The sequence below is a fragment of the Meriones unguiculatus genome, chromosome X (genome assembly GCF_030254825.1).
Source record: "Meriones unguiculatus strain TT.TT164.6M chromosome X, Bangor_MerUng_6.1, whole genome shotgun sequence".
Lineage (NCBI taxonomy): Eukaryota > Metazoa > Chordata > Mammalia > Rodentia > Muridae > Meriones > Meriones unguiculatus.
Genome location: NC_083369.1, coordinates 17148937 through 17160157, shown reverse-complemented (window position 1 = coordinate 17160157; position 11221 = coordinate 17148937). Strand labels below are relative to the sequence as shown.

The following is an 11221-nucleotide window of genomic DNA, read 5'->3' as shown; positions in this document are numbered from 1 at the left end:
AAGCAGAGAACTGCAGTGAGGCTGCTGTAATGTTCCTACCAGCACAATGCTTAGAAAAGCCATGGCCTTATGGCCAGAGCAAGTGGCCATTTGCCCAGAGAATAGAGCCCACACTGGAGCAATGCCCAAAGGAATTATGAAAGTAGCTCTCTCACTTATGACCCCAGAACTACAGCCACCAGTATGCAACAACAGCCTGGGAGAGGTGCAGGCAACTACTTCCAACTGACTAAAAATGCTGTGTGAGCTGTGCCCAGTGAGCCATGCCTAGAGCCCTGTAGACCAGAACTGCACTCCAACTTGGAGCCCAACTTTGCTCTCTTTAGCCTTAAAATAGAATATTTCCCCTGTAGGTGTGGGGCTAGGGAGATGTATGTTTGCTGTTTTTCAGAGTACTCATGTTCAATCTCCAGGTGTCTCACAATTGCCTGTAACTTTAGCTCCAGGGAATCTAACACCCTCTTCCGGAATCTTCCAGCAACCTGTCCCCTATACACATAAATAAAAACAAAAATCTTTTTTTGTTGTTGTTGTTTTTCGAGACAGGGTTTCTCTGTGTAGCCTTGACTGTCCTGGACTAGCTTTGTAGAGGACTGGCCTCAAACTCACAGAGATCCGCCCACCTCCCAGGTGCTGAGGATTAAAGACACCACCACACCAGCTAAAAATAAAAATCTTAAAATATATCATGGGAGGGGGCACCAATGACATCTAGCCCCTGGGATCCCCTCCTAGAGGATTTGTTTTGTTTTTGAGACAGGGTTGCTCTGTATAGCCATGGCCGTCCTGAACTTGTTTTGTAGACCAGGCTGGCCTTGAACTCAGAGATCCACCTGCCTCTCTAACTCTCAGTGCTGGGATTAAAGGGAAGAAGTACCGTAACATATGGCTTCTAGAGGAATATTTTGAGTGTGGTGGTACGTATCTTTAATCCCAGCACTCAGAAGGCAGAGGGAGGTAAACCTTTGATTTAGAGGCCAGCCTGGTCTGCATAATGAATTCCAGGCCAATCAGAACTACATAGTGAGACACTGTCTCAAACAAACAAAACAACAAAAAACGTTCCCTTGTTGGGAGGGGCTAATGGTACTCTACCCCTCTCTGACGGTCTATAAGCAGTTGGTGGAAGAAAAAAATTCTCTTCAGTATTTAACTACTTGTAGGGAGTCCATTCTACAAACAATCTCCTTACCCAGGACCCTGATAGCAACCCTTAATGAAACTCTATAGAGCACATAGTGCACATGTCCTTGAGTGCTCACACATGGGTACATGTGCATGTGACACACAGACAAGCAGATGTGTAGGTGACACACATGAAGAAAAAAAGAAATATTGCCCTGTAGTGTTTGGGACTTATTTGGAAGAGTTATCCCTTTCTTCTTTCTGATTTCTGACTTTTGGAGTAAGTATATCTTCTAATGTTGTTGTGCTTGATTCTTGAGACCCCAAAAGACCACCAGGAGTCGAGTCCATTGCAAAACACAGCAGGATCTTTATTCACAGCTCGAGCTAGGACTGTCACAGACATCAAGGCACTGGTATCTAACTGAGAGCCCGGAGCTCAGGATTGGGCATGATTTATAGGTCCCAGTCCCTCCCAGTGCACCCAAAGCAGGAGAATTCCAGCCTGGCAAGCATCTATTGGTTAAAACACAAAAGGAGATGTTGCATTTTAAAGTGATTGGCTGTGGGAAGGCACCAAAACCACTAATGGTTCTGGCTTCTTTTGTTTGGCTGTCTCTAAGGGAGAGAGGTAATCTCTAGTGGGCTGGAAAAAATGCAGTAAGGATGGTTCCTCCAGGTAGGTGGCCAGACATGTCTTAATGTGTTCAGCCTTTATTCAAGCTTGTGTTTTAAACATTAATCCAGTAACCCAAAAAACTAATTTTTAATTCTTTGGTCTCTCAGTGTCTATCTCACAGTTTTTGAAAAATATTTTTTGCTTGTTATTACTAGTGTTTGTGTAGGATGCCAAGTTGAACTGCATCAGTCTCATAGCATAGGAAAGTGCAACCTGAGTTAGAGGAAAAGTAACCAAAGCCCATTCTGAGGCTTGTGATAATGCCAACCAAAATTCTAGTCTGTGTTACTGATGAAGGTCTGGAGATTACAAGCTCTGCGCTGGCTCTCACTGAGATGCTGCTTGTAACTGAATGATCTCTAAGGTAACACTTGCCTGGAACTTGATTTTTTCTCTTTCCCCCAAGCTGGAAGCCACCATCTCTGTTTCCAAGATGCTTGGAGTTAGGAAGGGGCAACTCTTCCTGCTTTCTTTGATGAGCTTTTTTTTCCTTGTTTGTTTTTTTTTTTTTTAAATAATTATACCAAAACCACACACTATTGTCTTTCAACTGATAGTTTAATTCTTTTCTAATTGTTGCATCTGCAGGTCAGGGTAGGGGATCTTACCCACCATTTCATTATAGCTACATTGTATAATGGCAAACACTATTTTCAAACATTTGCCTTCCATTTTCTGACACTTTTCAAATGGAAAAACAGCAAATCCCAGGCTAAATATTATAATCGTTTAGAAGTTTCTAACTAACCAACACTGTTTAAGTGATAAACAGCTTATTTAATTTTAGCATTATTTGAATGGAGAAATAACATTTTTACAATGCCAGGTATGATGGGGTGAAGAAGGTGGATCTTTTGGTGAAGAAGGTTGAGTTCCAGACCAGCTAAGGCTACATTGTGAGAGTCTGCCTCAAAAATAAATAAATAGCTAGCAGATAAAGAACATGAACATGATAAAAAAGCAAAAGTAAGAGAAAGGAAGAAGGGAAAAGAGACAGAGACAGAGAGACAGAGAGACAGGTTATGGTGGCACATACGTTCAATCCCAGCACTCAGGAGGCAGAGGCAAAGGCAGAGACAGAGGCAAGCATATTTCTGTGAATTCAAGGCCACCCTAGTCTACAGAGTGAGTTTCAGGACAGCCAGAGAAACCCTGTCGTAGAAACACACACAAAAAATTTAAAGATATTTGTTCTTTCTTCCCTCATTTTATGTTGTCTGCTTTGCACGAGTAAGATACTTCTTAATTATCTTTTTCACTGTCTAAAAATAAAATTTCTTTTAATTTATTCTTTCCAAATAAAGCTACTACTTGTATTGTAAGAGGTTATTGCTTCATGGCTTTTAAATTAGTGCTACAAATCATATACATAAAAGATGATATCACAAATTTATCACTATGCTCCACTTTATTCTCATATTCTTTTCTTATTTAGAAAAACAGTCTGGCTATTTGTCCTAGGCTGGCTTCGAACTCCTAATCCTTTGATCTCAACCTCCTGAGTTCTGGAATTACAGATCTCTATTAACACACACACACACACACACATACATATGAGGGATGAAGCAAAAAAGCAGCACAAAGGGCCTGTTTATAGACTCACATGACTAAGTAAAGAAGCCACCTCTTAGATTCATCACCTGCAGGTGAGAGACCAAAGAGTTAAAAATTAGGGGATTTTTTTAGGTATTGGTTTAAAGTTTAAAGCACAAGCCAGTCAGGTGGAGACATGTCCAACCACATAGGGAGAGGAACTATTGTTACTGCATTCTTCTTTTCCTGCCCACTAGAGATACAGTTGCTGGGAAACTGGCCCAAATGGCCAGGCCGAACTCTTTATGGTCTTGGAGCCTAATGTAAACCAATCATTTCAAAAGTCAATTTCCCTTACCCAAACATGTAACACTAAGACATGTAACCCCCTGCTTGCTTTTTTTTTCCCTTGAAAAACCTTTTTCCCCTAGAGTACCCCACCACATTCCTCTCCTGCTTCCACAGGAAGTTTTGAGACCCAGGCTTGAGCACATATCCAATAAACCCTCATGTATTTGCAGCAGAGTCGATTCCTGGTGGTCTTTGGGGGTCTCATGAACTGGGCATAACAGAGCCAAAGTAACTACTCATTTTGTTCAGCTTCTTGTGATGCCAAAAATGATGGTTCTGGCCTGGTGTGGTTGCATGCATCACCACACCTGGGTTTTTTGTTTTGTTTTTTAAATAACCCACTGAGTGTTAGGAACCCACTGAGTGTTAGGATTGTGCAGCAGAGTTATACGTCTGGTTCATAAACCACGCCATGTGACTGGTTCCACATGGTAGGTTTTATCAAGGGACGGGGGGGATCACAGAAACTATCTCTGGGCAGAGTAGGAGAGAGAGAAAGAAGGAGAGGGAGAAAAAGACATGGGGGGAAGGGGGATCCCTGACTAAGAGAGGGGAAGAGCAGGAGAGAGGAAGAGAGTATAAGAACAAAAAGGCAAGAGACAGACAAAATGGCAGGTTGGTCCTTTGATGGAGCAACTGAACCACACCTCCCAGGTGTGAGATTTGGTGGGCAACACATGATGACATCATAGGTTGCTATACAACCCAGAAGCAGGCTGCCTAAATACTAACACTGAGTCCAATTTGTGCCAACCATATATGCATGGGTATGGTGTCATCCACTCCAGGTTGGTGGACTTATTAGAGCACCACACCACTAAAGAAAACTGTCTCTTCTGAAGCCATCAACTACCAATAGCTCCTCAGAGAAAGGCCCCTATCCCTATTGGAATGCTGACTGGTTTGAACTCGGGCCCGGCAGCCACAGCTGTTGTGGGTTCCTGAGCACATCAGTTCTGTTTACCGACAAAACTTGCTGACCCACCCCAGGCTGTCTGGAAATCTTTCTGCCACACTACCTCTGCTCTACTCTGTGATTTTCTCTGAGCTTTGCCAGTAAATGTATGGTATAGATGTCCTGGTTAAGGCTGAGCACTCTACAGACACTTGTTCCATTCACTTTAACTGGTTGTGAGTATCCATGTTAAGCCATCACTGCACAAAGAAGCCTCTCTGGTGAGGTCTAAGAGCAGCACTGATCTATGCATATAGAGGTATGTGTTTAAAGATTTATTTATGTGTGTGTTTTATGTATATGAGTTTTCAAGCATACCTGAAGAAGGGATCAGATCCCATTACAGATAGCTTTGAGCCACCGTGTTGTGAGAGCTGCCATGTGGTTGCTGGGAATTGAACTCAGGTCCTCTGGAAGAGCAGTCAGTGCTCTTAACCTGAGCCATCTCTCCAGCCCCAAGGTATGTGTTTAGGGAGCAGTTTGATGCTGTCTCCATTTAGCAAAATTATAATGCTATGGTCACACCCCGTGTTTTTTGAGCTCCCAAGTCATGGGTTCTTGGTCAGATTTATAGTAGCAGTGTTTCCTCTGAGTGTACCTGATTGGCTTTTGATATTTCTTTTATGTCGGTATTTACAAGCATAAAATTCCCACTAGCATCATTACTCCATTCTGCAACTTCTGGTGTGTTGTTACTTTGTGCTGATAACTGTCAAAGTTTTTCATAATTTTTCTTCTTTGACTTTTTTGGACTTTGGACAAGTTTTTTATTTTAATATATTTGTGAATTTTCCTGTCTTTTTGGTTTTATTTCTAATAATTCTATGTGGTTAAGTCCTTTTTAATTTTTAAATTCCTTTTTTTGAGAATTTATAAGGGCTTTGTCTTCACATTTCCCCTTCCTTCTCTTCTCATCAACTTCTCCCATGTTCTCTCCACGCTTTCTTAAAGTCATGACCTCTTATTCTTTAATTTCTTATATGTTTCATCCTGCTGAGTTCATTTAATGTTTCAGTTCAACCTTTTCATGTTTATTGAGGACCTCTGATAAGAAACTATGATTTTCCCTAGGACTGGAAAAAGAAACACATGCCTCCAAAATAGGATGGTACCAACAGCCCAAAAATGTATCCAGTCTGATTTGAAATTCATTTAATAGGAGTTTCCTAAAAGCCATGGAACGCTACGGGGGGGAGGGGAGGCTGTATCCATCTAAAATACTACATATAAGCCGCCACCCAAGCAGCCACCAACTGTAAGTCTGTAGCACAAACTTGGGCTTCTAGAGCCACCTAGTGGCCAAATAGCAGAACGCCAAACACTGAGCTTGTTTTCCTGGAGTCTGGGGGCCGGGGGGTAGAATAGCTAAATAGAAGCTGGTTGCAGAGAGGAGCGTACCAGCTGGAATTCCTAGAGCTAGTATCGTTGCAGAGGGATACTGGACCTGCCCCATGCTTAGCACATTCCAAAGAAACACTTGGATTTTCCCCTAGGATAGTCTTCCCCCCCAAGTAGGACCTGAGTAATGGGCACAGAGAGGGCTTTGTAGTTTCCCCCTAGACTGTGTAGCTAAAAATTTTCAAAGCTCTCTTCCCCACCCTCACCGCAAGCCATCCTCAGCTTAGACTGTATTGTCATGTAAGTGAACCAATTGTAATGCCTCGAGCCACCAGACAATCAAACACATCACCACAATTATTTGAGGGTTAGGTCCATAGTTTTCACAGTACTCCAAGTAAACTATAACAGCAATATGAGCTGCTGACCTTCCTGGCTCTCAAAGGTAACTGTATGCACCTAGACTTTTAGCGCCGCCCACTCTCGGCTCTGCCGGACTGCCCGCCTTCCCTGCGCTCTCCCTTCTGCCCCGCCGACCACGCCCTCTCCACAGGACTATTGCCACAAAAGCTGTAGGTCCTTCCTTCCGCTCCCTCAAACCACGCTGGCGCTGGCCCTCTCTTCAGTGTCCCCGGCAATCTCCCAAAGACCCGCGGAGACGCCGTGGGGTGCCCTCCCTGCGACCTCAGTGAGACCCAGGAGCTCCACACACTTGGCTCCTGTCCCCTCCCGTTCTCCATGCTATGAATACTTCTGGAGTCCTGAAGTAGTCCAAGCCGGACCCACTCCCTGGAGATGGCTGCAGCGAGCACGTGATGGAAGAAGCCAGATGAAGCTTGTTAAATGGTCGCCAAACTCTCTCATTTTAATCTTAAAGGTGGGTGTTAAAGCTAGCAGTAAAGATCTTTGTTGGGGTTGATAATAACAGTAATGAATTTTTGTATTCCCAGTTGCCTTGTCTGGGGGTAAAAGCAAATAATCGTTGCTCACTAGGCAAATATTGCACACATATGTATATGTATGTATGTATGGCAGCTTATAAAATATAATCTAATCTTGCACATCATTTCTTTAGCTACACAGGACACTAAAAATGCTTTGTCTCTGCATCCCAGTGCCTAGCAAGGGCACTGTTTTGTAAGAAATGACTGCCATTCAGCGTGGCATTCATCAGATGCTGAATGCCCCCTATATTCAGTGTTTAACACTTACTTATCTACTTTATTTGCACAGGATGGTAAATGTGACAGAATTGTAAAGGTCTGGAAATCGGCACCAAATAAGAAAATGAACGTTATATTTATGTGGTACCTCAAAGTTCATAAACTGCCAACATTCCACCTTACTCTCAGCTGTGGGCACAGTAGAATGGAAGTTTGTGTGTATCTCCAGCGCCCACGGGAGAATGTATATGCTAGACAAGAATGTATGTGGCGTTCTCTATTTATCCAGCAGGCATAGGTCCAATTGGTTTGAGATTTGTCTCCCTGTGTTCCCAGGCTGGCCTCAAGTTCCTGTGCTCCACTGGACCAGCTGCTTCAGCTGCCTTAACCCGGAGCATATGCTACCTAACACACCCAGCTTGTTACCTTCTCATTGTGGGCCAAAAAGACAGGGAGAATTTTGTAGAGACCATGCCTGTCTTATAGGCAGTTCTGTTTCTATAGAACATGTGTAACATCTTACACTCCAAACTGCCTTATAGTTAAGAAAGTACCACACAGTTGTAAAGCTTTCCTCTGGGCCCTGGGCAAATGTTATCACATTAACTCGCCCTCACCAGGGCAGTCCTGACGGGTTCAATGGAGTATTGTGTCACTCCTGGCCAATAAAATAGTACAGAATGTAAGCACTCTTATTTCATGGCAGAGCTACTCAAGACAATTTAGCTCATACTTCACATGCTCCCAGCAGCTGGTACCTAAGAGGGAGGAGTTAGTATTTACCCCTGTGCACGCGGAGCGATGGAGAGCTGTGCAGTGCTTTAGTTCACAGAGTGCTTTAATGAGTTATTTTAGTGTCATGGTACAATGTTATCTCTGGTGCTGAGCATGGTAATGGGCAAAAGTATAAGGTGATCACAATAGGATAATCACTTGTGGCATGTTTTACAGTTTAAAATCACTTTCCATGTGTTTTCTTTTCTGCTTATAGTTTACTGAGAATCACCAAAGTAGTAGAAACACATTGGCCTCAAGTATACGGATTATTCTTCCCTCAAGACTTACGTGCTCCTATGTTCTTTAGGAAGCATGTTTTTTTTTTTTTTTTTTAATTCATTATTCCTAACAGCAATCTTCGTATCCGTAGCACACAGAAGAGTAGAATGCGTGTACTAAATGATAGCATTCACTCCTCAACACTGACTTAGAAGTTTCAGTGTGCTTTCTGGCTTACAGAGCCTATTTATACGTTTTTATGCTACCTGGTAACATCCTTCAGTTATCTGAACGTGACCACACTGAAGCATTACCTCCATATCACTTCGCCCAAGGACAGGAACAGGGAAGGAAATTAATGTTGCTCAGACAAACTCCCCAGCATTTATATCAGCGGTTGGTGAAGCACAGGCCTTGGGCCAGTGGGTGATTCTTACCTCTTGAAAAGGTTTTTTTCTTCCCGTTTATGCAAGTGAGACCAGCAGCCCACAAAGCCTCAGGTACTTCCAGTGTGAGTCCTTACAGGAAAAGCTCAAATTACGATTTCAAATGCTAACTATGTGTGATTGCCAGTGTGCTTTCTCCTCTTGTGTCACTTAAGTAGCTTCCCTCTTGAAGGGGAAGAGGAAGGCATGAGAAAGATGAAGCTTGTTAAATAGTCCCCAAATCCTCTCATCTTTCATCTTAAAGGCTGGTGTTAAAGCCAGCAGTACATTTGGCGAAATGCAAACTACTTTGCCACTACTGTGAGCAGGGAGTGCAGAACCTCATTCTGTCCTAATCACTGTTATCATCAGGAGAAACTTCTTACCCTCCTCACCCAAAAAAAGGATAGTGCTTCTCAGAAGGTTGGCAATTCTGCATATTGCTTGCCTAATTCTTCTCACTGGTCTGGAGCATCTCTTGTTATTTTCTCTAGATAGACTGACATCATTTTCCCCCTAACAGCCTGAAGCTTTCTTTTTCTCATCAGCCTAGGGCATCTGAGGATGAAGTGCAGTTATCTTGCTTGCTCCTAGGGGAATATCACAAGTTAGGCTGTATACACTGGCTGGATTTGTTCTCTCTTAAGTGGAACAGATGTGAAGAGAAATGGAAGTTGTACAACACCAGAAATTTAACAAATGGCTAAAATCAGGTTTAAAACTGACAGCCTCCCCACCCCCACAATCCTGGCAATCTGAAAACTTGTTCCTTTAAATGTAAATGACAATACTGAAGAGTACAGCTCCAGTGAAGCTGACTTAAAGGGAAATCGAAGAAATAGAAGGGAGTGTTAAAACTGTCCTAGAGAAGGGGGTCAACAGTATGAAAGAGCTGGAGTTTGTGGATGTGGGGGCTTCATCTCCAGATTTCCCTTGGTCTTGGGCCATAGGCCTCCAGTTTCTAGCCTTTATCTCTCAGACCTGAGCCATATAGGCTTGGGTCATTAGGTCTTAGGCTTCGGCTTATCTCGGGTTTTGTGTCTTGTGACATAGATCTCAGGGCCTAGACTTGACATGTGTCCTGTAGAAACACCTCTTGTCCTATGGTGTCAGCCTTCTGTCCATCCAGCTTAAGACTTGAGCCTCCACCCAACTCAGAGAGGTGTTCTATGTATCTTGGTCCTTGTAAGTCTCAACTCACAAAACATCTGTCTTTGGGCCTTTTACATGGTTCATTTCAGATCTTCTTCTGTCCTGACCGGGGTGCTGGGTTTCGTCGTAGATTATTTCACAGGGTGGTCTGATCTGGAGAACAGCTCCACAGGTGACATTCTGTACCTATTGGGAAAGGGGTTAGGAAGAGCCCTGTCACACAAGACAGACAGACAGACACACACACACACAAAGACATATCCAGGAGAGGACTACATCAGATAGGAGAGGGAGACACAGACTTGTAAAGAGACTGGATTGCTTGAAGTAGAAAGGGGGAAGTAGAAGAGAAAGAAAGGAAATCAAGCATGCACACAGCAGGATTGCTGAGAGGAGAAACCACAAATAGCAAAGAGAAACCACAAATAACACAGACATATAGGAGCACAAAAGAGAAAACAGCCCAATAAAGGCAGAAAGGAAATGTAGTAAACAGAGGTATGTGCTGATAGAAACAGCATAAAGAAAGGTGTGAAATGTTGAATCAAAGGACTGACAAACACTTCAGAGAAAAACAAGTGAGGTGAGCACAAGGAAGAAAGGGATACACACATGTGACCCAAAGGGAGTCATGAAAGTCAGAAAAAGTGAATGGAGAGAGAGCTAAGAGAAAAAGCAACCAGCTAGAAAAGCCCGAGATGAGACACAGATCACACAGGTAAGCAAACGGTGAACAAAGCACCAAGCTCTACAAGAGAGAAATTAGCAAGAGCAACATGGAAATTGGTAAGACACACTGTAGATAGAGAGGATGTAGGCAGGGAACACACACAAAACAAGGAAGAATGACCTGCAAAGCAAGGAAGACATGCGCCACTGGGCCCAGCGCCCCATTATTCCTTACGAAATCCCTCTCATGTTTACAAGTGTCATTTTCTTTAGTGCTTCAGAGTTTACCTAGGGCATCTGTGTGACCTTGAGTTTGAAGTTGTCAGACACCAGTGGGCTCATCAGTGTATGCATTTGGGTCCCTACCCCCAGTTGACTAGTTGCCAATATAGTGGTAGGGCCTCATGGGCTTCTTGGGAGTTGGGCCAATACCCATTCTCCCAAAGATGTTAAGATTTAACATTGACAGACTTACACATCTACCTCACTCACTCGGACTCCCCTATCTCTTTTTCTGGTACCAATTAGAGTTGTAAATGAGGTTCTTGGGTTTCACTGGCTCCTTATGTTACTAACAGGTAAATTGATTTCAGGTAAAATATTGTTGCCTCTCTGGCCCGTTGGATGGAAATGGAGACCCTATTTTATTGGAGCACATCCACAGGTTACTTATGGCTAGGGAGAACCATGTTTAATGATAAACTACTTATAAAACAAACTTTCCTATGAGAACTTTTCTCCTAAGAGGCAATTTCATCATAGAATTCTAAAGATATCAGGGGCTCTTTCCCCACTCAAGGCCCTATTTGAGAGCGTGCCTTTTCATTTTTGCAAT

General features: G+C 43.2%; 1 long non-coding RNA gene across 1 annotated transcript in view; it reads left to right on the top strand.

Moving 5' to 3' along the window:
• Positions 1-6471: 6471 nt before the first annotated feature.
• Positions 6472-11221, top strand: part of LOC132649835 (uncharacterized) — a 28101-nt gene continuing 23351 nt past the window's right edge. Inside the window, exon 1 of the long non-coding RNA XR_009588340.1 lies at positions 6472-6858. This is a non-coding gene — a long non-coding RNA (uncharacterized LOC132649835). The remainder of the gene's footprint in view (positions 6859-11221) is intronic.